We start from the raw sequence: 25,963 nt of genomic DNA, 5'->3' as shown, positions 1-25,963 counted from the left end.
GGGGCGTAACAGACCAGTACAGTTATAGTACTTTGTACTTTGCCACATTTATCTTCTTCTTAGCAAGTGTCATGCATTCTGCTTCTCCAGCGTTTTTAAGAGCTGTTGATGATGTCAAATGCAGCTTACGGCCACACCGCTCTCTAAGCGCCCGATCTCGTCCGATCTCGGCAGCCAAATAGAGCCGGGCCTGGTTAGTACTTGGTAGGAAGACCGCCTGGGAATACCAGGTGCTGTAAGCTTTTTTGCTTGGGTTTACGGGCAGCACAAGCTGGTTTTACTGCCTATTTATTCATAGAAATTGTTCTATATTTTCATCAAATTTTGTTCTTTCATTGCTGTTTTGCTACTTTATTGGTTTGTCAACCATCGTGCTTCATTACTAGTAGACCATGTCACGGTCCTGGCCATATGTGTTGTTTTTATTTTGTTGTTCTTATAGGTGCCCTTCCTGATTGGCCGGATTTGGGGGAAGTACAGGAAGCTGATTGGTCCATCCTACACTTCCTGGAGTTTTAAAAGTACGGTTCCCAACAGCTAGCGAGGCTCTTTCTGGCAGCAGCACCTGTTTGCTGTTCTTGCTTTCCAAACCTTATTTAGCATTTTTGAATTGTTAGGTTTTGTGCCGTGGTTTTGTTTATAAATTGTATATTTTGTAAATAGTATTAAATCTGTAGGGGTGGACTGCCATTTTCTTTTGATTGTTTTCTCTTGTTTTCACATTAGGGAGTTAGGGTTAGCGACTGTCTTTTGGTTTGTTTATTTCTATCAGGCTAGCTAGCACTTTCTGTGGGAATTGGCTTATTTTGTTTATTATGTTGGCCTTGGTTCGCCCTGAGTTGTATTGTCATGTTTTGTTTGACACTTTCTTTCGTTTAAAATAAATATCATTCTGTTGGAACATCTCGATCCTGGATTTTGGTTTGGGGATCGGAGAGGGAACATGCTAATTTATCTTTGTATGTTGCACCCTGACCCCCTAGACAGGGGCGTAACAGACCAGTACAGTTATAGTACTTTGTACTTTGCCACATTTATCTTCTTCTTAGCAAGTGTCATGCATTCTACTTCTCCAGCGTTTTTAAGAGCTGTTGATGATGTCAAATGCAGCTTACGGCCACACCGCTCTCTAAGCGCCCGATCCCGTCCGATCTCGGCAGCCAAATAGGGCCGGGCCTTGTTAGTACTTGGTAGGAAGACCGCTTGGGAATACCACGTGCTGTAAGCTTCTTTGCTTGGGTTTACGGGCAGCACAAGCTGGTGTTACTGCCTATTTATTCATAGAAATTGTACTATATTTTCATCAAATTTTGTTCTTTCATTGCTGTTTTGCTACTTTATTGGTTTGCCAACCATCGTGCTTCATTACTAGTAGACCATGTTACGGTCCTGGCCATATGTGTTGTTTTTATTTTCTTGTTCTTATAGGTGCCCTGCCTGATTGGCCGGATTGGGGGGCAGTACAGGAAGCTGATTGGTCCATCCTACACTTCCTGGAGTTTTAAAAGTACGGTTCCCAACAGCTAGCGAGGATCTTTCTGGCATCAGCACCTGTTTGCTGTTCTTGGTTTCCAAACCTTATTTAGCATTTTTGAATTGTTAGGTTTTGTGCCGTGGTTTTGTTTATAAATTGTATATTTTGTAAATAGTATTAAATCTGTAGGGGTGAACTGCCATTTTCTTTGGACTGTTTTCACATTAGGGAGTTAGGGTTAGCGACTGTCTTTTGGTTTGTTTATTTCTATCAGGCTAGCTAGCACTTTCTGTGGGAAATGGCTTATTTTGTTTATTATGTTGGCCTTGGTTCGCCCTGAGTTGTAGTGTCATGTTTTGTTTGACACTTTCTTTCGTTTAAAATAAATATCATTCTGTTGGAACATCTCGATCCTGGATTTTGGTTTGGGGATCGGAGAGGGAACATGCTAATTTATCTTTGTATGTTTCACCCTGACCCCCTAGACAGGGGCGTAACAGACCAGTACAGTTATAGTACTTTGTACTTTGCCACATTTATCTTCTTCTTAGCAAGTGTCATGCATTCTGCTTCTCTAGCGTTTTTAAGAGCTGTTGATGATGTCAAATGCAGCTTACGGCCACACCGCTCTCTAAGCGCCCGATCTCGTCCGATCTCGGCAGCCAAATAGAGCCGGGCCTGGTTAGTACTTGGTAGGAAGACCGCCTGGGAATACCAGGTGCTGTAAGCTTTTTTGCTTGGGTTTACGGGCAGCACAAGCTGGTGTTACTGCCTATTTATTCATAGAAATTGTTCTATATTTTCATCAAATTTTGTTCTTTCATTGCTGTTTTGCTACTTTATTGGTTTGTCAACCATCGTGCTTCATTACTAGTAGACCATGTTACGGTCCTGGCCATATGTGTTGTTTTTATTTTGTTGTTCTTATAGGTGCCCTTCCTGATTGGCCGGATTTGGGGGAAGTACAGGAAGCTGATTGGTCCATCCTACACTTCCTGGAGTTTTAAAAGTACGGTTCCCAACAGCTAGCGAGGCTCTTTCTGGCATCAGCACCTGTTTGCTGTTCTTGGTTTCCAAACCTTATTTAGCATTTTTGAATTGTTAGGTTTTGTGCCGTGGTTTTGTTTATAAATTGTATATTTTGTAAATAGTATTAAATCTGTAGGGGTGGACTGCCATTTTCTTTGGACTGTTTTCACATTAGGGAGTTAGGGTTAGTGACTGTCTTTTGGTTTGTTTATTTCTATCAGGCTAGCTAGCACATTCTGTGGGAAATGGCTTATTTTGTTTATTATGTTGGCCTTGGTTCGCCCTGAGTTGTAGTGTCATGTTTTGTTTGACACTTTCTTTCGTTTAAAATAAATATCATTCTGTTGGAACATCTCGATCCTGGAGTTTGGTTTGGGGATCGGAGAGGGAACATGCTAATTTATCTTTGTATGTTTCACCCTGACCCCCTAGACAGGGGCGTAACAGACCAGTACAGTTATAGTACTTTGTACTTTGCCACATTTATCTTCTTCTTAGCAAGTGTCATGCATTCTGCTTCTCTAGCGTTTTTAAGAGCTGTTGATGATGTCAAATGCAGCTTACGGCCACACCGCTCTCTAAGCGCCCGATCTCGTCCGATCTCGGCAGCCAAATAGAGCCGGGCCTGGTTAGTACTTGGTAGGAAGACCGCCTGGGAATACCAGGTGCTGTAAGCTTTTTTGCTTGGGTTTACGGGCAGCACAAGCTGGTGTTACTGCCTATTTATTCATAGAAATTGTTCTATATTTTCATCAAATTTTGTTCTTTCATTGCTGTTTTGCTACTTTATTGGTTTGCCAACCATCGTGCTTCATTACTAGTAGACCATGTTACGGTCCTGGCCATATGTGTTGTTTTTATTTTCTTGTTCTTATAGGTGCCCTGCCTGATTGGCCGGATTGGGGGGCAGTACAGGAAGCTGATTGGTCCATCCTACACTTCCTGGAGTTTTAAAAGTACAGTTCCCAACAGCTAGCGAGGCTCTTTCTGGCATCAGCACCTGTTTGCTGTTCTTGGTTTCCAAACCTTATTTAGCATTTTTGAATTGTTAGGTTTTGTGCCGTGGTTTTGTTTATAAATTGTATATTTTGTAAATAGTATTAAATCTGTAGGGGTGAACTGCCATTTTCTTTGGACTGTTTTCACATTAGGGAGTTAGGGTTAGCGACTGTCTTTTGGTTTGTTTATTTCTATCAGGCTAGCTAGCACTTTCTGTGGGAAATGGCTTATTTTGTTTATTATGTTGGCCTTGGTTCGCCCTGAGTTGTAGTGTCATGTTTTGTTTGACACTTTCTTTCGTTTAAAATAAATATCATTCTGTTGGAACATCTCGATCCTGGATTTTGGTTTGGGGATCGGAGAGGGAACATGCTAATTTATCTTTGTATGTTGCACCCTGACCCCCTAGACAGGGGCGTAACAGACCAGTACAGTTATAGTACTTTGTACTTTGCCACATTTATCTTCTTCTTAGCAAGTGTCATGCATTCTGCTTCTCCAGCGTTTTTAAGAGCTGTTGATGATGTCAAATGCAGCTTACGGCCACACCGCTCTCTAAGCGCCCGATCTCGTCCGATCTCGGCAGCCAAATAGAGCCGGGCCTGGTTAGTACTTGGTAGGAAGACCGCCTGGGAATACCAGGTGCTGTAAGCTTTTTTGCTTGGGTTTACGGGCAGCACAAGCTGGTTTTACTGCCTATTTATTCATAGAAATTGTTCTATATTTTCATCAAATTTTGTTCTTTCATTGCTGTTTTGCTACTTTATTGGTTTGTCAACCATCGTGCTTCATTACTAGTAGACCATGTCACGGTCCTGGCCATATGTGTTGTTTTTATTTTGTTGTTCTTATAGGTGCCCTTCCTGATTGGCCGGATTTGGGGGAAGTACAGGAAGCTGATTGGTCCATCCTACACTTCCTGGAGTTTTAAAAGTACGGTTCCCAACAGCTAGCGAGGCTCTTTCTGGCAGCAGCACCTGTTTGCTGTTCTTGCTTTCCAAACCTTATTTAGCATTTTTGAATTGTTAGGTTTTGTGCCGTGGTTTTGTTTATAAATTGTATATTTTGTAAATAGTATTAAATCTGTAGGGGTGGACTGCCATTTTCTTTTGATTGTTTTCTCTTGTTTTCACATTAGGGAGTTAGGGTTAGCGACTGTCTTTTGGTTTGTTTATTTCTATCAGGCTAGCTAGCACTTTCTGTGGGAATTGGCTTATTTTGTTTATTATGTTGGCCTTGGTTCGCCCTGAGTTGTATTGTCATGTTTTGTTTGACACTTTCTTTCGTTTAAAATAAATATCATTCTGTTGGAACATCTCGATCCTGGATTTTGGTTTGGGGATCGGAGAGGGAACATGCTAATTTATCTTTGTATGTTGCACCCTGACCCCCTAGACAGGGGCGTAACAGACCAGTACAGTTATAGTACTTTGTACTTTGCCACATTTATCTTCTTCTTAGCAAGTGTCATGCATTCTACTTCTCCAGCGTTTTTAAGAGCTGTTGATGATGTCAAATGCAGCTTACGGCCACACCGCTCTCTAAGCGCCCGATCCCGTCCGATCTCGGCAGCCAAATAGGGCCGGGCCTTGTTAGTACTTGGTAGGAAGACCGCTTGGGAATACCACGTGCTGTAAGCTTCTTTGCTTGGGTTTACGGGCAGCACAAGCTGGTGTTACTGCCTATTTATTCATAGAAATTGTACTATATTTTCATCAAATTTTGTTCTTTCATTGCTGTTTTGCTACTTTATTGGTTTGCCAACCATCGTGCTTCATTACTAGTAGACCATGTTACGGTCCTGGCCATATGTGTTGTTTTTATTTTCTTGTTCTTATAGGTGCCCTGCCTGATTGGCCGGATTGGGGGGCAGTACAGGAAGCTGATTGGTCCATCCTACACTTCCTGGAGTTTTAAAAGTACGGTTCCCAACAGCTAGCGAGGATCTTTCTGGCATCAGCACCTGTTTGCTGTTCTTGGTTTCCAAACCTTATTTAGCATTTTTGAATTGTTAGGTTTTGTGCCGTGGTTTTGTTTATAAATTGTATATTTTGTAAATAGTATTAAATCTGTAGGGGTGAACTGCCATTTTCTTTGGACTGTTTTCACATTAGGGAGTTAGGGTTAGCGACTGTCTTTTGGTTTGTTTATTTCTATCAGGCTAGCTAGCACTTTCTGTGGGAAATGGCTTATTTTGTTTATTATGTTGGCCTTGGTTCGCCCTGAGTTGTAGTGTCATGTTTTGTTTGACACTTTCTTTCGTTTAAAATAAATATCATTCTGTTGGAACATCTCGATCCTGGATTTTGGTTTGGGGATCGGAGAGGGAACATGCTAATTTATCTTTGTATGTTTCACCCTGACCCCCTAGACAGGGGCGTAACAGACCAGTACAGTTATAGTACTTTGTACTTTGCCACATTTATCTTCTTCTTAGCAAGTGTCATGCATTCTGCTTCTCTAGCGTTTTTAAGAGCTGTTGATGATGTCAAATGCAGCTTACGGCCACACCGCTCTCTAAGCGCCCGATCTCGTCCGATCTCGGCAGCCAAATAGAGCCGGGCCTGGTTAGTACTTGGTAGGAAGACCGCCTGGGAATACCAGGTGCTGTAAGCTTTTTTGCTTGGGTTTACGGGCAGCACAAGCTGGTGTTACTGCCTATTTATTCATAGAAATTGTTCTATATTTTCATCAAATTTTGTTCTTTCATTGCTGTTTTGCTACTTTATTGGTTTGTCAACCATCGTGCTTCATTACTAGTAGACCATGTTACGGTCCTGGCCATATGTGTTGTTTTTATTTTGTTGTTCTTATAGGTGCCCTTCCTGATTGGCCGGATTTGGGGGAAGTACAGGAAGCTGATTGGTCCATCCTACACTTCCTGGAGTTTTAAAAGTACGGTTCCCAACAGCTAGCGAGGCTCTTTCTGGCATCAGCACCTGTTTGCTGTTCTTGGTTTCCAAACCTTATTTAGCATTTTTGAATTGTTAGGTTTTGTGCCGTGGTTTTGTTTATAAATTGTATATTTTGTAAATAGTATTAAATCTGTAGGGGTGGACTGCCATTTTCTTTGGACTGTTTTCACATTAGGGAGTTAGGGTTAGTGACTGTCTTTTGGTTTGTTTATTTCTATCAGGCTAGCTAGCACATTCTGTGGGAAATGGCTTATTTTGTTTATTATGTTGGCCTTGGTTCGCCCTGAGTTGTAGTGTCATGTTTTGTTTGACACTTTCTTTCGTTTAAAATAAATATCATTCTGTTGGAACATCTCGATCCTGGATTTTGGTTTGGGGATCGGAGAGGGAACATGCTAATTTATCTTTGTATGTTGCACCCTGACCCCCTAGACAGGGGCGTAACAGACCAGTACAGTTATAGTACTTTGTACTTTGCCACATTTATCTTCTTCTTAGCAAGTGTCATGCATTCTGCTTCTCCAGCGTTTTTAAGAGCTGTTGATGATGTCAAATGCAGCTTACGGCCACACTGCTCTCTAAGCGCCCGATCCCGTCCGATCTCGGCAGCCAAATAGGGCCGGGCCTTGTTAGTACTTGGTAGGAAGACCGCCTGGGAATACCACGTGCTGTAAGCTTCTTTGCTTGGGTTTACGGGCAACACAAGCTCGTGTTACTGCCTATTTATTCATAGAAATTGTACTATATTTTCATCAAATTTTGTTCTTTCATTGCTGTTTTGCTACTTTATTGGTTTGCCAACCATCGTGCTTCATTACTAGTAGACCATGTTACGGTCCTGGCCATATGTGTAGTTTTTATTTTCTTGTTCTTATAGGTGCCCTGCCTGATTGGCCGGATTGGGGGGCAGTACAGGAAGCTGATTGGTCCATCCTTCACTTCCTGGAGTTTTAAAAGTACGGTTCCCAACAGCTAGCGAGGCTCTTTCTGGCAGCAGCACCTGTTTGCTGTTCTTGGTTTCCAAACCTTATTTAGCATTTTTGAATTGTTAGGTTTTGTGCCGTGGTTTTGTTTATAAATTGTATATTTTGTAAATAGTATTAAATCTGTAGGGGTGAACTGCCATTTTCTTTGGACTGTTTTCACATTAGGGAGTTAGGGTTAGCGACTGTCTTTTGGTTTGTTTATTTCTATCAGGCTAGCTAGCACATTCTGTGGGAAATGGCTTATTTTGTTTATTATGTTGGCCTTGGTTCGCCCTGAGTTGTAGTGTCATGTTTTGTTTGACACTTTCTTTCGTTTAAAATAAATATCATTCTGTTGGAACATCTCGATCCTGGATTTTGGTTTGGGGATCGGAGAGGGAACATGCTAATTTATCTTTGTATGTTGCACCCTGACCCCCTAGACAGGGGCGTAACAGACCAGTACAGTTATAGTACTTTGTACTTTGCCACATTTATCTTCTTCTTAGCAAGTGTCATGCATTCTACTTCTCCAGCGTTTTTAAGAGCTGTTGATGATGTCAAATGCAGCTTACGGCCACACCGCTCTCTAAGCGCCCGATCTCGTCCGATCTCGGCAGCCAAATAGAGCCGGGCCTGGTTAGTACTTGGTAGGAAGACCGCCTGGGAATACCAGGTGCTGTAAGCTTTTTTGCTTGGGTTTACGGGCAGCACAAGCTGGTGTTACTGCCTATTTATTCATAGAAATTGTTCTATATTTTCATCAAATTTTGTTCTTACATTGCTGTTTTGCTACTTTATTGGTTTGCCAACCATCGTGCTTCATTACTAGTAGACCATGTTACGGTCCTGGCCATATGTGTTGTTTTTATTTTGTTGTTCTTATAGGTGCCCTGCCTGATTGGCCGGATTGGGGGGCAGTACAGGAAGCTGATTGGTCCATCCTACACTTCCTGGAGTTTTAAAAGTACGGTTCCCAACAGCTAGCGAGGCTCTTTCTGGCATAAGCACCTGTTTGCTGTTCTTGGTTTCCAAACCTTATTTAGCATTTTTGAATTGTTAGGTTTTGTGCCGTGGTTTTGTTTATAAATTGTATATTTTGTAAATAGTATTAAATCTGTAGGGGTGAACTGCCATTTTCTTTGGACTGTTTTCACATTAGGGAGTTAGGGTTAGCGACTGTCTTTTGGATTGTTTATTTCTATCAGGCTAGCTAGCACTTTCTGTGGGAAATGGCTTATTTTGTTTATTATGTTGGCCTTGGTTCGCCCTGAGTTGTAGTGTCATGTTTTGTTTGACACTTTCTTTCGTTTAAAATAAATATCATTCTGTTGGAACATCTCGATCCTGGATTTTGGTTTGGGGATCGGAGAGGGAACATGCTAATTTATCTTTGTATGTTTCACCCTGACCCCCTAGACAGGGGCGTAACAGACCAGTACAGTTATAGTACTTTGTACTTTGCCACATTTATCTTCTTCTTAGCAAGTGTCATGCATTCTGCTTCTCTAGCGTTTTTAAGAGCTGTTGATGATGTCAAATGCAGCTTACGGCCACACCGCTCTCTAAGCGCCCGATCCCGTCCGATCTCGGCAGCCAAATAGGGCCGGGCCTTGTTAGTACTTGGTAGGAAGACCGCCTGGGAATACCACGTGCTGTAAGCTTCTTTGCTTGGGTTTACGGGCAGCACAAGCTGGTGTTACTGCCTATTTATTCATAGAAATTGTTCTATATTTTCATCAAATTTTGTTCTTTCATTGCTGTTTTGCTACTTTATTGGTTTGCCAACCATCGTGCTTCATTACTAGTAGACCATGTTACGGTCCTGGCCATATGTGTTGTTTTTATTTTCTTGTTCTTATAAGTGCCCTGCCTGATTGGCCGGATTGGGGGGCAGTACAGGAAGCTGATTGGTCCATCCTACACTTCCTGGAGTTTTAAAAGTACGGTTCCCAACAGCTAGCGAGGCTCTTTCTGGCATCAGCACCTGTTTGCTGTTCTTGGTTTCCAAACCTTATTTAGCATTTTTGAATTGTTAGGTTTTGTGCCGTGGTTTTGTTTATAAATTGTATATTTTGTAAATAGTATTAAATCTGTAGGGGTGGACTGCCATTTTCTTTGGACTGTTTTCACATTAGGGAGTTAGGGTTAGCGACTGTCTTTTGGTTTGTTTATTTCTATCAGGCTAGCTAGCACTTTCTGTGGGAAATGGCTTATTTTGTTTATTATGTTGGCCTTGGTTCGCCCTGAGTTGTAGTGTCATGTTTTGTTTGACACTTTCTTTCGTTTAAAATAAATATCATTCTGTTGGAACATCTCGATCCTGGATTTTGGTTTGGGGATCGGAGAGGGAACATGCTAATTTATCTTTGTATGTTGCACCCTGACCCCCTAGACAGGGGCGTAACAGACCAGTACAGTTATAGTACTTTGTACTTTGCCACATTTATCTTCTTCTTAGCAAGTGTCATGCATTCTGCTTCTCCAGCGTTTTTAAGAGCTGTTGATGATGTCAAATGCAGCTTACGGCCACACCGCTCTCTAAGCGCCCGATCTCGTCCGATCTCGGCAGCCAAATAGAGCCGGGCCTGGTTAGTACTTGGTAGGAAGACCGCCTAGGAATACCAGGTGCTGTAAGCTTTTTTGCTTGGGTTTACGGGCAGCACAGCCTGGTGTTACTGCCGATTTATTCATAGAAATTGTTCTATATTTTCATGAAATTTTGTTCTTTCATTGCTGTTTTGCTACTTTATTGGTTTGTCAACCATCGTGCTTCTTTACTACTAGACCAGTACCGTTTTAGTACTTTGCCACATTTATCTTCTTCTTAGCAAGTGTCATGCATTCTGCTTCTCCAGCGTTTTTAAGAGCTGTTGATGATGTCAAATGCAGCTTACGGCCACACCGCTCTCTAAGCGCCCGATCTCGTCCGATCTCGGCAGCCAAATAGAGCCGGGCCTGGTTAGTACTTGGTAGGAAGACCGCCTGGGAATACCAGGTGCTGTAAGCTTTTTTGCTTGGGTTTACGGGCAGCACAAGCTGGTGTTACTGCCTATTTATTCATAGAAATTGTTCTATATTTTCATCAAATTTTGTTCTTTCATTGCTGTTTTGCTACTTTATTGGTTTGCCAACCATCGTGCTTCATTACTAGTAGACCATGTTACGGTCCTGGCCATATGTGTTGTTTTTATTTTCTTGTTCTTATAGGTGCCCTGCCTGATTGGCCGGATCGGAGGGCAGTACAGGAAGCTGATTGGTCCATCCTACACTTCCTGGAGTTTTAAAAGTACGGTTCCCAACAGCTAGCGAGGCTCTTTCTGGCATCAGCACCTGTTTGCTGTTCTTGGTTTCCAAACCTTATTTAGCATTTTTGAATTGTTAGGTTTTGTGCCGTGGTTTTGTTTATAAATTGTATATTTTGTAAATAGTATTAAATCTGTAGGGGTGAACTGCCATTTTCTTTGGACTGTTTTCACATTAGGGAGTTAGGGTTAGCGACTGTCTTTTGGTTTGTTTATTTCTATCAGGCTAGCTAGCACTTTCTGTGGGAAATGGCTTATTTTGTTTATTATGTTGGCCTTGGTTCGCCCTGAGTTGTAGTGTCATGTTTTGTTTGACACTTTCTTTCGTTTAAAATAAATATCATTCTGTTGGAACATCTCGATCCTGGATTTTGGTTTGGGGATCGGAGAGGGAACATGCTAATTTATCTTTGTATGTTTCACCCTGACCCCCTAGACAGGGGCGTAACAGACCAGTACAGTTATAGTACTTTGTACTTTGCCACATTTATCTTCTTCTTAGCAAGTGTCATGCATTCTGCTTCTCTAGCGTTTTTAAGAGCTGTTGATGATGTCAAATGCAGCTTACGGCCACACCGCTCTCTAAGCGCCCGATCCCGTCCGATCTCGGCAGCCAAATAGGGCCGGGCCTTGTTAGTACTTGGTAGGAAGACCGCCTGGGAATACCACGTGCTGTAAGCTTCTTTGCTTGGGTTTACGGGCAGCACAAGCTGGTGTTACTGCCTATTTATTCATAGAAATTGTTCTATATTTTCATCAAATTTTGTTCTTTCATTGCTGTTTTGCTACTTTATTGGTTTGCCAACCATCGTGCTTCATTACTAGTAGACCATGTTACGGTCCTGGCCATATGTGTTGTTTTTATTTTCTTGTTCTTATAAGTGCCCTGCCTGATTGGCCGGATTGGGGGGCAGTACAGGAAGCTGATTGGTCCATCCTACACTTCCTGGAGTTTTAAAAGTACGGTTCCCAACATCTAGCGAGGCTCTTTCTGGCATCAGCACCTGTTTGCTGTTCTTGGTTTCCAAACCTTATTTAGCATTTTTGAATTGTTAGGTTTTGTGCCGTGGTTTTGTTTATAAATTGTATATTTTGTAAATAGTATTAAATCTGTAGGGGTGGACTGCCATTTTCTTTGGACTGTTTTCACATTAGGGAGTTAGGGTTAGCGACTGTCTTTTGGTTTGTTTATTTCTATCAGGCTAGCTAGCACTTTCTGTGGGAAATGGCTTATTTTGTTTATTATGTTGGCCTTGGTTCGCCCTGAGTTGTAGTGTCATGTTTTGTTTGACACTTTCTTTCGTTTAAAATAAATATCATTCTGTTGGAACATCTCGATCCTGGATTTTGGTTTGGGGATCGGAGAGGGAACATGCTAATTTATCTTTGTATGTTGCACCCTGACCCCCTAGACAGGGGCGTAACAGACCAGTACAGTTATAGTACTTTGTACTTTGCCACATTTATCTTCTTCTTAGCAAGTGTCATGCATTCTGCTTCTCCAGCGTTTTTAAGAGCTGTTGATGATGTCAAATGCAGCTTACGGCCACACCGCTCTCTAAGCGCCCGATCTCGTCCGATCTCGGCAGCCAAATAGAGCCGGGCCTGGTTAGTACTTGGTAGGAAGACCGCCTGGGAATACCAGGTGCTGTAAGCTTTTTTGCTTGGGTTTACGGGCAGCACAAGCTGGTGTTACTGCCTATTTATTCATAGAAATTGTTCTATATTTTCATCAAATTTTGTTCTTTCATTGCTGTTTTGCTACTTTATTGGTTTGTCAACCATCGTGCTTCATTACTAGTAGACCATGTTCCGGTCCTGGCCATATGTGTTGTTTTTATTTTGTTGTTCTTATAGGTGCCCTGCCTGATTGGCCGGATTGGGGGGCAGTACAGGAAGCTGATTGGTCCATCCTACACTTCCTGGAGTTTTAAAAGTACGGTTCCCAACAGCTAGCGAGGCTCTTTCTGGCATCAGCACCTGTTTGCTGTTCTTGGTTTCCAAACCTTATTTAGCATTTTTGAATTGTTAGGTTTTGTGCCGTGGTTTTGTTTATAAATTGTATATTTTGTAAATAGTATTAAATCTGTAGGGGTGAACTGCCATTTTCTTTGGACTGTTTTCACATTAGGGAGTTAGGGTTAGCGATTTTCTTTTGGTTTGTTTATTTCTATCAGGCTAGCTAGCACTTTCTGTGGGAAATGGCTTATTTTGTTTATTATGTTGGCCTTGGTTAGCCCTGAGTTGTAGTGTCATGTTTTGTTTGACACTTTCTTTCGTTTAAAATAAATATCATTCTGTTGGAACATCTCGATCCTGGATTTTGGTTTGGGGATCGGAGAGGGAACATGCTAATTTATCTTTGTATGTTGCACCCTGACCCCCTAGACAGGGGCGTAACAGACCAGTACAGTTATAGTACTTTGTACTTTGCCACATTTATCTTCTTCTTAGCAAGTGTCATGCATTCTGCTTCTCCAGCGTTTTTAAGAGCTGTTGATGATGTCAAATGCAGCTTACGGCCACACCGCTCTCTAAGCGCCCGATCTCGTCCGATCTCGGCAGCCAAATAGGGCCGGGCCTGGTTAGTACTTGGTAGGAAGACCGCCTGGGAATACCAGGTGCTGTAAGCTTTTTTGCTTGGGTTTACGGGCAGCACAAGCTGGTGTTACTGCCTATTTATTCATAGAAATTGTTCTATATTTTCATCAAATTTTGTTCTTTCATTGCTGTTTTGCTACTTTATTGGTTTGCCAACCATCGTGCTTCATTACTAGTAGACCATGTTACGGTCCTGGCCATATGTGTTGTTTTTATTTTCTTGTTCTTATAGGTGCCCTGCCTGATTGGCCGGATTGGGGGGCAGTACAGGAAGCTGATTGGTCCATCCTACACTTCCTGGAGTTTTAAAAGTACGGTTCCCAACAGCTAGCGAGGCTCTTTCTGGCATCAGCACCTGTTTGCTGTTCTTGGTTTCCAAACCTTATTTAGCATTTTTGAATTGTTAGGTTTTGTGCCGTGGTTTTGTTTATAAATTGTATATTTTGTAAATAGTATTAAATCTGTAGGGGTGAACTGCCATTTTCTTTGGACTGTTTTCACATTAGGGAGTTAGGGTTAGCGACTGTCTTTTGGTTTGTTTATTTCTATCAGGCTAGCTAGCACTTTCTGTGGGAAATGGCTTATTTTGTTTATTGTGTTGGCCTTGGTTCGCCCTGAGTTGTAGTGTCATGTTTTGTTTGACACTTTCTTTCGTTTAAAATAAATATCATTCTGTTGGAACATCTCGATCCTGGATTTTGGTTTGGGGATCGGAGAGGGAACATGCTAATTTATCTTTGTATGTTGCACCCTGACCCCCTAGACAGGGGCGTAACAGACCAGTACAGTTATAGTACTTTGTACTTTGCCACATTTATCTTCTTCTTAGCAAGTGTCATGCATTCTGCTTCTCCAGCGTTTTTAAGAGCTGTTGATGATGTCAAATGCAGCTTACGGCCAAACTGCTCTCTAAGCGCCCGATCCCGTCCGATCTCGGCAGCCAAATAGGGCTGGGCCTTGTTAGTACTTGGTAGGAAGACCGCCTGGGAATACCACGTGCTGTAAGCTTCTTTGCTTGGGTTTACGGGCAACACAAGCTCGTGTTACTGCCTATTTATTCATAGAAATTGTACTATATTTTCATCAAATTTTGTTCTTTCATTGCTGTTTTGCTACTTTATTGGTTTGCCAACCATCGTGCTTCATTACTAGTAGACCATGTTACGGTCCTGGCCATATGTGTAGTTTTTATTTTCTTGTTCTTATAGGTGCCCTGCCTGATTGGCCGGATTGGGGGGCAGTACAGGAAGCTGATTGGTCCATCCTACACTTCCTGGAGTTTTAAAAGTACGGTTCCCAACAGCTAGCGAGGCTCTTTCTGGCATCAGCACCTGTTTGCTGTTCTTGGTTTCCAAACCTTATTTAGCATTTTTGAATTGTTAGGTTTTGTGCCGTGGTTTTGTTTATAAATTGTATATTTTGTAAATAGTATTAAATCTGTAGGGGTGGACTGCCATTTTCTTTGGACTGTTTTCACATTAGGGAGTTAGGGTTAGCGACTGTCTTTTGGTTTGTTTATTTCTATCAGGCTAGCTAGCACTTTCTGTGGGAAATGGCTTATTTTGTTTATTATGTTGGCCTTGGTTCGCCCTGAGTTGTAGTGTCATGTTTTGTTTGACACTTTCTTTCGTTTAAAATAAATATCATTCTGTTGGAACATCTCGATCCTGGATTTTGGTTTGGGGATCGGAGAGGGAACATGCTAATTTATCTTTGTATGTTGCACCCTGACCCCCTAGACAGGGGCGTAACAGACCAGTACAGTTATAGTACTTTGTACTTTGCCACATTTATCTTCTTCTTAGCAAGTGTCATGCATTCTGCTTCTCCAGCGTTTTTAAGAGCTGTTGATGATGTCAAATGCAGCTTACGGCCACACCGCTCTCTAAGCGCCCGATCTCGTCCGATCTCGGCAGCCAAATAGAGCCGGGCCTGGTTAGTACTTGGTAGGAAGACCGCCTGGGAATACCAGGTGCTGTAAGCTTTTTTGCTTGGGTTTACGGGCAGCACAAGCTGGTGTTACTGCCTATTTATTCATAGAAATTGTTCTATATTTTCATCAAATTTTGTTCTTTCATTGCTGTTTTGCTACTTTATTGGTTTGTCAACCATCGTGCTTCATTACTAGTAGACCATGTTCCGGTCCTGGCCATATGTGTTGTTTTTATTTTGTTGTTCTTATAGGTGCCCTGCCTGATTGGCCGGATTGGGGGGCAGTACAGGAAGCTGATTGGTCCATCCTACACTTCCTGGAGTTTTAAAAGTACGGTTCCCAACAGCTAGCGAGGCTCTTTCTGGCATCAGCACCTGTTTGCTGTTCTTGGTTTCCAAACCTTATTTAGCATTTTTGAATTGTTAGGTTTTGTGCCGTGGTTTTGTTTATAAATTGTATATTTTGTAAATAGTATTAAATCTGTAGGGGTGAACTGCCATTTTCTTTGGACTGTTTTCACATTAGGGAGTTAGGGTTAGCGATTTTCTTTTGGTTTGTTTATTTCTATCAGGCTAGCTAGCACTTTCTGTGGGAAATGGCTTATTTTGTTTATTATGTTGGCCTTGGTTAGCCCTGAGTTGTAGTGTCATGTTTTGTTTGACACTTTCTTTCGTTTAAAATAAATATCATTCTGTTGGAACATCTCGATCCTGGATTTTGGTTTGGGGATCGGAGAGGGAACATGCTAATTTATCTTTGTATGTTGCACCCTGACCCCCTAGACAGGGGCGTAACAGACCAGTACAGTTATAGTACTTTGTACTTTGCCACATTTATCTTCTTCTTAGCAAGTGTCATGCATTCTGCTTCTCCAGCGTTTTTAAGAGCTGTTGATGATGTCAAATGCAGCTTACGGCCACACCGCTCTCTAAGCGCCCGATCTCGTCCGATCTCGGCAGCCAAATAGGGCCGGGCCTGGTTAGTACTTGGTAGGAAGACCGCCTGGGAATACCAGGTGCTGTAAGCTTTTTTGCTTGGGTTTACGGGCAGCACAAGCTGGTGTTACTGCCTATTTATTCATAGAAATTGTTCTATATTTTCATCAAATTTTGTTCTTTCATTGCTGTTTTGCTACTTTATTGGTTTGCCAACCATCGTGCTTCATTACTAGTAGACCATGTTACGGTCCTGGCCATATGTGTTGTTTTTATTTTCTTGTTCTTATAGGTGCCCTGCCTGATTGGCCGGATTGGGGGGCAGTACAGGAAGCTGATTGGTCCATCCTACACTTCCTGGAGTTTTAAAAGTACGGTTCCCAACAGCTAGCGAGGCTCTTTCTGGCATCAGCACCTGTTTGCTGTTCTTGGTTTCCAAACCTTATTTAGCATTTTTGAATTGTTAGGTTTTGTGCCGTGGTTTTGTTTATAAATTGTATATTTTGTAAATAGTATTAAATCTGTAGGGGTGAACTGCCATTTTCTTTGGACTGTTTTCACATTAGGGAGTTAGGGTTAGCGACTGTCTTTTGGTTTGTTTATTTCTATCAGGCTAGCTAGCACTTTCTGTGGGAAATGGCTTATTTTGTTTATTGTGTTGGCCTTGGTTCGCCCTGAGTTGTAGTGTCATGTTTTGTTTGACACTTTCTTTCGTTTAAAATAAATATCATTCTGTTGGAACATCTCGATCCTGGATTTTGGTTTGGGGATCGGAGAGGGAACATGCTAATTTATCTTTGTATGTTGCACCCTGACCCCCTAGACAGGGGCGTAACAGACCAGTACAGTTATAGTACTTTGTACTTTGCCACATTTATCTTCTTCTTAGCAAGTGTCATGCATTCTGCTTCTCCAGCGTTTTTAAGAGCTGTTGATGATGTCAAATGCAGCTTACGGCCAAACTGCTCTCTAAGCGCCCGATCCCGTCCGATCTCGGCAGCCAAATAGGGCTGGGCCTTGTTAGTACTTGGTAGGAAGACCGCCTGGGAATACCACGTGCTGTAAGCTTCTTTGCTTGGGTTTACGGGCAACACAAGCTCGTGTTACTGCCTATTTATTCATAGAAATTGTACTATATTTTCATCAAATTTTGTTCTTTCATTGCTGTTTTGCTACTTTATTGGTTTGCCAACCATCGTGCTTCATTACTAGTAGACCATGTTACGGTCCTGGCCATATGTGTAGTTTTTATTTTCTTGTTCTTATAGGTGCCCTGCCTGATTGGCCGGATTGGGGGGCAGTACAGGAAGCTGATGGGTCCATCCTACACTTCCTGGAGTTTTAAAAGTACGGTTCCCAACAGCTAGCGAGGCTCTTTCTGGCAGCAGCACCTGTTTGCTGTTCTTGGTTTCCAAACCTTATTTAGCATTTTTGAATTGTTAGGTTTTGTGCCGTGGTTTTGTTTATAAATTGTATATTTTGTAAATAGTATTAAATCTGTAGGGGTGAACTGCCATTTTCTTTGGACTGTTTTCACATTAGGGAGTTAGGGTTAGCGACTGTCTTTTGGTTTGTTTATTTCTATCAGGCTAGCTAGCACTTTCTGTGGGAAATGGCTTATTTTGTTTATTATGTTGGCCTTGGTTCGCCCTGAGTTGTAGTGTCATGTTTTGTTTGACACTTTCTTTCGTTTAAAATAAATATCATTCTGTTGGAACATCTCGATCCTGGATTTTGGTTTGGGGATCGGAGAGGGAACATGCTAATTTATCTTTGTATGTTGCACCCTGACCCCCTAGACAGGGGCGTAACAGACCAGTACAGTTATAGTACTTTGTACTTTGCCACATTTATCTTCTTCTTAGCAAGTGTCATGCATTCTGCTTCTCCAGCGTTTTTAAGAGCTGTTGATGATGTCAAATGCAGCTTACGGCCACACCGCTCTCTAAGCGCCCGATCTCGTCCGATCTCGGCAGCCAAATAGAGCCGGGCCTGGTTAGTACTTGGTAGGAAGACCGCCTAGGAATACCAGGTGCTGTAAGCTTTTTTGCTTGGGTTTACGGGCAGCACAGCCTGGTGTTACTGCCGATTTATTCATAGAAATTGTTCTATATTTTCATGAAATTTTGTTCTTTCATTGCTGTTTTGCTACTTTATTGGTTTGTCAACCATCGTGCTTCTTTACTCCTAGACCAGTACCGTTTTAGTACTTTGCCACATTTATCTTCTTCTTAGCAAGTGTCATGCATTCTGCTTCTCCAGCGTTTTTAAGAGCTGTTGATGATGTCAAATGCAGCTTACGGCCACACCGCTCTCTAAGCGCCCGATCTCGTCCGATCTCGGCAGCCAAATAGAGCCGGGCCTGGTTAGTACTTGGTAGGAAGACCGCCTGGGAATACCAGGTGCTGTAAGCTTTTTTGCTTGGGTTTATGGGCCGCACAAGCTGGTGTTACTGCCTATTTATTCATAGAAATTGTTCTATATTTTCATCAAATTTTGTTCTTTCATTGCTGTTTTGCTACTTTATTGGTTTGCCAACCATCGTGCTTCATTACTAGTAGACCATGTTACGGTCCTGGCCATATGTGTTGTTTTTATTTTCTTGTTCTTATAGGTGCCCTGCCTGATTGGCCGGATTGGGGGGCAGTACAGGAAGCTGATTGGTCCATCCTACACTTCCTGGAGTTTTAAAAGTACGGTTCCCAACAGCTAGCGAGGCTCTTTCTGGCATCAGCACCTGTTTGCTGTTCTTGGTTTCCAAACCTTATTTAGCATTTTTGAATTGTTAGGTTTTGTGCCGTGGTTTTGTTTATAAATTGTATATTTTGTAAATAGTATTAAATCTGTAGGGGTGAACTGCCATTTTCTTTGGACTGTTTTCACATTAGGGAGTTAGGGTTAGCGACTGTCTTTTGGTTTGTTTATTTCTATCAGGCTAGCTAGCACTTTCTGTGGGAAATGGCTTATTTTGTTTATTATGTTGGCCTTGGTTCGCCCTGAGTTGTAGTGTCATGTTTTGTTTGACACTTTCTTTCGTTTAAAATAAATATCATTCTGTTGGAACATCTCGATCCTGGATTTTGGTTTGGGGATCGGAGAGGGAACATGCTAATTTATCTTTGTATGTTGCACCCTGACCCCCTAGACAAGGGCGTAACAGACCAGTACAGTTATAGTACTTTGTACTTTGCCACATTTATCTTCTTCTTAGCAAGTGTCATGCATTCTGCTTCTCTAGCGTTTTTAAGAGCTGTTGATGATGTCAAATGCAGCTTACGGCCACACCGCTCTCTAAGCGCCCGATCTCGTCCGATCTCGGCAGCCAAATAGGGCCGGGCCTGGTTAGTACTTGGTAGGAAGACCGCCTGGGAATACCAGGTGCTGTAAGCTTTTTTGCTTGGGTTTACGGGCAGCACAAGCTGGTGTTACTGCCTATTTATTCATAGAAATTGTTCTATATTTTCATCAAATTTTGTTCTTTCATTGCTGTTTTGCTACTTTATTGGTTTGCCAACCATCGTGCTTCATTACTAGTAGACCATGTTACGGTCCTGGCCATATGTGTTGTTTTTATTTTCTTGTTCTTATAGGTGCCCTGCCTGATTGGCCGGATTGGGGGGCAGTACAGGAAGCTGATTGGTCCATCCTACACTTCCTGGAGTTTTAAAAGTACGGTTCCCAACAGCTAGCGAGGCTCTTTCTGGCATCAGCACCTGTTTGCTGTTCTTGGTTTCCAAACCTTATTTAGCATTTTTGAATTGTTAGGTTTTGTGCCGTGGTTTTGTTTATAAATTGTATATTTTGTAAATAGTATTAAATCTGTAGGGGTGAACTGCCATTTTCTTTGGACTGTTTTCACATTAGGGAGTTAGGGTTAGCGACTGTCTTTTGGTTTGTTTATTTCTATCAGGCTAGCTAGCACTTTCTGTGGGAAATGGCTTATTTTGTTTATTATGTTGGCCTTGGTTCGCCCTGAGTTGTAGTGTCATGTTTTGTTTGACACTTTCTTTCGTTTAAAATAAATATCATTCTGTTGGAACATCTCGATCCTGGATTTTGGTTTGGGGATCGGAGAGGGAACATGCTAATTTATCTTTGTATGTTGCACCCTGACCCCCTAGACAAGGGCGTAACAGACCAGTACAGTTATAGTACTTTGTACTTTGCCACATTTATCTTCTTCTTAGCAAGTGTCATGCATTCTGCTTCTCTAGCGTTTTTAAGAGCTGTTGATGATGTCAAATGCAGCTTACGGCCACACCGCTCTCTAAGCGCCCGATCTCGTCCGATCTCGGCAGCCAAATAGGGCCGGGCCTGGTTAGTACTTGGTAGGAAGACCGCCTGGGAATACCAGGTGCTGTAAGCTTTTTTGCTTGGGTTTACGGGCAGCACAAGCTGGTGTTACTGCCTATTTATTCATAGAAATTGTTCTATATTTTCATCAAATTTTGTTCTTTCATTGCTGTTTTGCTACTTTATTGGTTTGCCAACCATCGTGCTTCATTACTAGTAGACCATGTTACGGTCCTGGCCATATGTGTTGTTTTTATTTTCTTGTTCTTATAGGTGCCCTGCCTGATTGGCCGGATTGGGGGGCAGTACAGGAAGCTGATTGGTCCATCCTACACTTCCTGGAGTTTTAAAAGTACGGTTCCCAACAGCTAGCCAGGCTCTTTCTGGCATCAGCACCTGTTTGCTGTTCTTGGTTTCCAAACCTTATTTAGCATTTTTGAATTGTTAGGTTTTGTGCCGTGGTTTTGTTTATAAATTGTATATTTTGTAAATAGTATTAAATCTGTAGGGGTGAACTGCCATTTTCTTTGGACTGTTTTCACATTAGGGAGTTAGGGTTAGCGACTGTCTTTTGGTTTGTTTATTTCTATCAGGCTAGCTAGCACTTTCTGTGGGAAATGGCTTATTTTGTTTATTGTGTTGGCCTTGGTTCGCCCTGAGTTGTAGTGTCATGTTTTGTTTGACACTTTCTTTCGTTTAAAATAAATATCATTCTGTTGGAACATCTCGATCCTGGATTTTGGTTTGGGGATCGGAGAGGGAACATGCTAATTTATCTTTGTATGTTGCACCCTGACCCCCTAGACAGGGGTGTAACAGACCAGTACAGTTATAGTACTTTGTACTTTGCCACATTTATCTTCTTCTTAGCAAGTGTCATGCATTCTGCTTCTCCAGCGTTTTTAAGAGCTGTTGATGATGTCAAATGCAGCTTACGGCCAAACTGCTCTCTAAGCGCCCGATCCCGTCCGATCTCGGCAGCCAAATAGGGCCGGGCCTTGTTAGTACTTGGTAGGAAGACCGCCTGGGAATACCACGTGCTGTAAGCTTCTTTGCTTGGGTTTACGGGCAACACAAGCTCGTGTTACTGCCTATTTATTCATAGAAATTGTACTATATTTTCATCAAATTTTGTTCTTTCATTGCTGTTTTGCTACTTTATTGGTTTGCCAACCATCGTGCTTCATTACTAGTAGACCATGTTACGGTCCTGGCCATATGTGTAGTTTTTATTTTCTTGTTCTTATAGGTGCCCTGCCTGATTGGCCGGATTGGGGGGCAGTACAGGAAGCTGATTGGTCCATCCTACACTTCCTGGAGTTTTAAAAGTACGGTTCCCAACAGCTAGCGAGGCTCTTTCTGGCAGCAGCACCTGTTTGCTGTTCTTGGTTTCCAAACCTTATTTAGCATTTTTGAATTGTTAGGTTTTGTGCCGTGGTTTTGTTTATAAATTGTATATTTTGTAAATAGTATTAAATCTGTAGGGGTGAACTGCCATTTTCTTTGGACTGTTTTCACATTAGGGAGTTAGGGTTAGCGACTGTCTTTTGGTTTGTTTATTTCTATCAGGCTAGCTAGCACTTTCTGTGGGAAATGGCTTATTTTGTTTATTATGTTGGCCTTGGTTCGCCCTGAGTTGTAGTGTCATGTTTTGTTTGACACTTTCTTTCGTTTAAAATAAATATCATTCTGTTGGAACATCTCGATCCTGGATTTTGGTTTGGGGATCGGAGAGGGAACATGCTAATTTATCTTTGTATGTTGCACCCTGACCCCCTAGACAGGGGCGTAACAGACCAGTACAGTTATAGTACTTTGTACTTTGCCACATTTATCTTCTTCTTAGCAAGTGTCATGCATTCTACTTCTCCAGCGTTTTTAAGAGCTGTTGATGATGTCAAATGCAGCTTACGGCCACACCGCTCTCTAAGCGCCCGATCTCGTCCGATCTCGGCAGCCAAATAGAGCCGGGCCTGGTTAGTACTTGGTAGGAAGACCGCCTGGGAATACCAGGTGCTGTAAGCTTTTTTGCTTGGGTTTACGAGCAGCACAAGCTGGTGTTACTGCCTATTTATTCATAGAAATTGTTCTATATTTTCATCAAATTTTGTTCTTTCATTGCTGTTTTGCTACTTTATTGGTTTGCAAACCATCGTGCTTCATTACTAGTAGACCATGTTACGGTCCTGGCCATATGTGTTGTTTTTATTTTCTTGTTCTTATAAGTGCCCTGCCTGATTGGCCGGATTGGGGGGCAGTACAGGAAGCTGATTGGTCCATCCTACACTTCCTGGAGTTTTAAAAGTACGGTTCCCAACAGCTAGCGAGGCTCTTTCTGGCATCAGCACCTGTTTGCTGTTCTTGGTTTCCAAACCTTATTTATCATTTTTGAATTGTTAGGTTTTGTGCCGTGGTTTTGTTTATAAATTGTATATTTTGTAAATAGTATTAAATCTGTAGGGGTGAACTGCCATTTTCTTTGGACTGTTTTCACATTAGGGGGTTAGGGTTAGCGACTGTCTTTTGGTTTGTTTATTTCTATCAGGCTAGCTAGCACTTTCTGTGGGAAATGGCTTATTTTGTTTATTGTGTTGGCCTTGGTTCGCCCTGAGTTGTAGTGTCATGTTTTGTTTGACACTTTCTTTCGTTTAAAATAAATATCATTCTGTTGGAACATCTCGATCCTGGATTTTGGTTTGGGGATCGGAGAGGGAACATGCTAATTTATCTTTGTATGTTGCACCCTGACCCCCTAGACAGGGGCGTAACAGACCAGTACAGTTATAGTACTTTGTACTTTGCCACATTTATCTTCTTCTTAGCAAGTGTCATGCATTCTACTTCTCCAGCGTTTTTAAGAGCTGTTGATGATGTCAAATGCAGCTTACGGCCACACCGCTCTCTAAGCGCCCGATCTCGTCCGATCTCGGCAGCCAAATAGAGCCGGGCCTGGTTAGTACTTGGTAGGAAGACCGCCTGGGAATACCAGGTGCTGTAAGCTTTTTTGCTTGGGTTTACGGGCAGCACAAGCTGGTGTTACTGCCTATTTATTCATAGAAATTGTTCTATATTTTCATCAAATTTTGTTCTTTCATTGCTGTTTTGCTACTTTATTGGTTTGCCAACCATCGTGCTTCATTACTAGTAGACCATGTTACGGTCCTGGCCATATGTGTTGTTTTTATTTTCTTGTTCTTATAGGTGCCCTGCCTGATTGGCCGGATTGGGGGGCAGTACAGGAAGCTGATTGGTCCATCCTACACTTCCTGGAGTTTTAAAAGTACGGTTCCCAACAGCTAGCGAGGCTCTTTCTGGCATCAGCACCTGTTTGCTGTTCTTGGTTTCCAAACCTTATTTAGCATTTTTGAATTGTTAGGTTTTGTGTCGTGGTTTTGTTTATAAATTGTATATTTTGTAAATAGTATTAAATCTGTAGGGGTGAACTGCCATTTTCTTTGGACTGTTTTCACATTAGGGAGTTAGGGTTAGCGACTGTCTTTTGGTTTGTTTATTTCTATCAGGCTAGCTAGCACTTTCTGTGGGAAATGGCTTATTTTGTTTATTATGTTGGCCTTGGTTCGCCCTGAGTTGTAGTGTCATGTTTTGTTTGACACTTTCTTTCGTTTAAAATAAATATCATTCTGTTGGAACATCTCGATCCTGGATTTTGGTTTGGGGATCGGAGAGGGAACATGCTAATTTATCTTTGTATGTTGCACCCTGACCCCCTAGACAAGGGCGTAACAGACCAGTACAGTTATAGTACTTTGTACTTTGCCACATTTATCTTCTTCTTAGCAAGTGTCATGCATTCTGCTTCTCTAGCGTTTTTAAGAGCTGTTGATGATGTCAAATGCAGCTTACGGCCACACCGCTCTCTAAGCGCCCGATCTCGTCCGATCTCGGCAGCCAAATAGAGCCGGGCCTGGTTAGTACTTGGTAGGAAGACCGCCTGGGAATACCAGGTGCTGTAAGCTTTTTTGCTTGGGTTTACGGGCAGCACAAGCTGGTGTTACTGCCTATTTATTCATAGAAATTGTTCTATATTTTCATCAAATTTTGTTCTTTCATTGCTGTTTTGCTACTTTATTGGTTTGCCAACCATCGTGCTTCATTACTAGTAGACCATGTTACGGTCCTGGCCATATGTGTTGTTTTTATTTTCTTGTTCTTATAGGTGCCCTGCCTGATTGGCCGGATTGGGGGGCAGTACAGGAAGCTGATTGGTCCATCCTACACTTCCTGGAGTTTTAAAAGTACGGTTCCCAACAGCTAGCGAGGCTCTTTCTGGCATCAGCACCTGTTTGCTGTTCTTGGTTTCCAAACCTTATTTAGCATTTTTGAATTGTTAGGTTTTGTGCCGTGGTTTTGTTTATAAATTGTATATTTTGTAAATAGTATTAAATCTGTAGGGGTGAACTGCCATTTTCTTTGGACTGTTTTCACATTAGGGAGTTAGGGTTAGCGACTGTCTTTTGGTTTGTTTATTTCTATCAGGCTAGCTAGCACTTTCTGTGGGAAATGGCTTATTTTGTTTATTGTGTTGGCCTTGGTTCGCCCTGAGTTGTAGTGTCATGTTTTGTTTGACACTTTCTTTCGTTTAAAATAAATATCATTCTGTTGGAACATCTCGATCCTGGATTTTGGTTTGGGGGTCGGAGAGGGAACATGCTAATTTATCTTTGTATGTTGCACCCTGACCCCCTAGACAGGGGCGTAACAGACCAGTACAGTTATAGTACTTTGTACTTTGCCACATTTATCTTCTTCTTAGCAAGTGTCATGCATTCTACTTCTCCAGCGTTTTTAAGAGCTGTTGATGATGTCAAATGCAGCTTACGGCCACACCGCTCTCTAAGCGCCCGATCTCGTCCGATCTCGGCAGCCAAATAGAGCCGGGCCTGGTTAGTACTTGGTAGGAAGACCGCCTGGGAATACCAGGTGCTGTAAGCTTTTTTGCTTGGGTTTACGGGCAGCACAAGCTGGTGTTACTGCCTATTTATTCATAGAAATTGTACTATATTTTCATCAAATTTTGTTCTTTCATTGCTGTTTTGCTACTTTATTGGTTTGCCAACCATCGTGCTTCATTACTAGTAGACCATGTTACGGTCCTGGCCATATGTGTAGTTTTTATTTTCTTGTTCTTATAGGTGCCCTGCCTGATTGGCCGGATTGGGGGGCAGTACAGGAAGCTGATTGGTCCATCCTACACTTCCTGGAGTTTTAAAAGTACGGTTCCCAACAGCTAGCGAGGCTCTTTCTGGCATCAGCACCTGTTTGCTGTTCTTGGTTTCTAAACCTTATTTAGCATTTTTGAATTGTTAGGTTTTGTGCCGTGGTTTTGTTTATAAATTGTATATTTTGTAAATAGTATTAAATCTGTAGGGGTGAACTGCCATTTTCTTTGGACTGTTTTCACATTAGGGAGTTAGGGTTAGCGACTGTCTTTTGGTTTGTTTATTTCTATCAGGCTAGCTAGCACTTTCTGTGGGAAATGGCTTATTTTGTTTA

General features: G+C 42.0%; 28 pseudogenes; all 28 read left to right on the top strand.

The window, feature by feature from the left end:
* The first annotated feature begins 123 nt into the window (after positions 1-123).
* Positions 124-242, top strand: LOC137111809 (5S ribosomal RNA; annotated as a pseudogene).
* An 867-nt stretch (positions 243-1,109) lies between these two features.
* Positions 1,110-1,228, top strand: LOC137111562 (5S ribosomal RNA; annotated as a pseudogene).
* An 857-nt stretch (positions 1,229-2,085) lies between these two features.
* Positions 2,086-2,204, top strand: LOC137111808 (5S ribosomal RNA; annotated as a pseudogene).
* Positions 2,205-3,061: 857 nt separating this feature from the next.
* Positions 3,062-3,180, top strand: LOC137111807 (5S ribosomal RNA; annotated as a pseudogene).
* An 857-nt stretch (positions 3,181-4,037) lies between these two features.
* Positions 4,038-4,156, top strand: LOC137111806 (5S ribosomal RNA; annotated as a pseudogene).
* An 867-nt stretch (positions 4,157-5,023) lies between these two features.
* LOC137111560 (5S ribosomal RNA) lies at positions 5,024-5,142 on the top strand (annotated as a pseudogene).
* An 857-nt stretch (positions 5,143-5,999) lies between these two features.
* On the top strand, positions 6,000-6,118 carry LOC137111804 (5S ribosomal RNA; annotated as a pseudogene).
* Positions 6,119-6,975: 857 nt separating this feature from the next.
* On the top strand, positions 6,976-7,094 carry LOC137111616 (5S ribosomal RNA; annotated as a pseudogene).
* An 857-nt stretch (positions 7,095-7,951) lies between these two features.
* On the top strand, positions 7,952-8,070 carry LOC137111803 (5S ribosomal RNA; annotated as a pseudogene).
* An 857-nt stretch (positions 8,071-8,927) lies between these two features.
* Positions 8,928-9,046, top strand: LOC137111538 (5S ribosomal RNA; annotated as a pseudogene).
* An 857-nt stretch (positions 9,047-9,903) lies between these two features.
* On the top strand, positions 9,904-10,022 carry LOC137112091 (5S ribosomal RNA; annotated as a pseudogene).
* A 251-nt stretch (positions 10,023-10,273) lies between these two features.
* On the top strand, positions 10,274-10,392 carry LOC137111801 (5S ribosomal RNA; annotated as a pseudogene).
* An 857-nt stretch (positions 10,393-11,249) lies between these two features.
* On the top strand, positions 11,250-11,368 carry LOC137111537 (5S ribosomal RNA; annotated as a pseudogene).
* An 857-nt stretch (positions 11,369-12,225) lies between these two features.
* LOC137111800 (5S ribosomal RNA) lies at positions 12,226-12,344 on the top strand (annotated as a pseudogene).
* Positions 12,345-13,201: 857 nt separating this feature from the next.
* On the top strand, positions 13,202-13,320 carry LOC137112045 (5S ribosomal RNA; annotated as a pseudogene).
* An 857-nt stretch (positions 13,321-14,177) lies between these two features.
* Positions 14,178-14,296, top strand: LOC137111598 (5S ribosomal RNA; annotated as a pseudogene).
* An 857-nt stretch (positions 14,297-15,153) lies between these two features.
* On the top strand, positions 15,154-15,272 carry LOC137111799 (5S ribosomal RNA; annotated as a pseudogene).
* Positions 15,273-16,129: 857 nt separating this feature from the next.
* LOC137112044 (5S ribosomal RNA) lies at positions 16,130-16,248 on the top strand (annotated as a pseudogene).
* An 857-nt stretch (positions 16,249-17,105) lies between these two features.
* Positions 17,106-17,224, top strand: LOC137111597 (5S ribosomal RNA; annotated as a pseudogene).
* An 857-nt stretch (positions 17,225-18,081) lies between these two features.
* On the top strand, positions 18,082-18,200 carry LOC137112090 (5S ribosomal RNA; annotated as a pseudogene).
* Positions 18,201-18,451: 251 nt separating this feature from the next.
* On the top strand, positions 18,452-18,570 carry LOC137111797 (5S ribosomal RNA; annotated as a pseudogene).
* Positions 18,571-19,427: 857 nt separating this feature from the next.
* Positions 19,428-19,546, top strand: LOC137112043 (5S ribosomal RNA; annotated as a pseudogene).
* An 857-nt stretch (positions 19,547-20,403) lies between these two features.
* Positions 20,404-20,522, top strand: LOC137112041 (5S ribosomal RNA; annotated as a pseudogene).
* An 857-nt stretch (positions 20,523-21,379) lies between these two features.
* Positions 21,380-21,498, top strand: LOC137111648 (5S ribosomal RNA; annotated as a pseudogene).
* Positions 21,499-22,355: 857 nt separating this feature from the next.
* Positions 22,356-22,474, top strand: LOC137111796 (5S ribosomal RNA; annotated as a pseudogene).
* An 857-nt stretch (positions 22,475-23,331) lies between these two features.
* LOC137111795 (5S ribosomal RNA) lies at positions 23,332-23,450 on the top strand (annotated as a pseudogene).
* Positions 23,451-24,307: 857 nt separating this feature from the next.
* On the top strand, positions 24,308-24,426 carry LOC137111794 (5S ribosomal RNA; annotated as a pseudogene).
* Positions 24,427-25,283: 857 nt separating this feature from the next.
* Positions 25,284-25,402, top strand: LOC137111793 (5S ribosomal RNA; annotated as a pseudogene).
* Positions 25,403-25,963: the final 561 nt, after the last annotated feature.

This window comes from Channa argus, unplaced genomic scaffold (assembly GCF_033026475.1).
Source record: "Channa argus isolate prfri unplaced genomic scaffold, Channa argus male v1.0 Contig011, whole genome shotgun sequence".
Classification (NCBI taxonomy): domain Eukaryota; kingdom Metazoa; phylum Chordata; class Actinopteri; order Anabantiformes; family Channidae; genus Channa; species Channa argus.
This window is presented reverse-complemented; position numbering and strand designations above follow the sequence as displayed.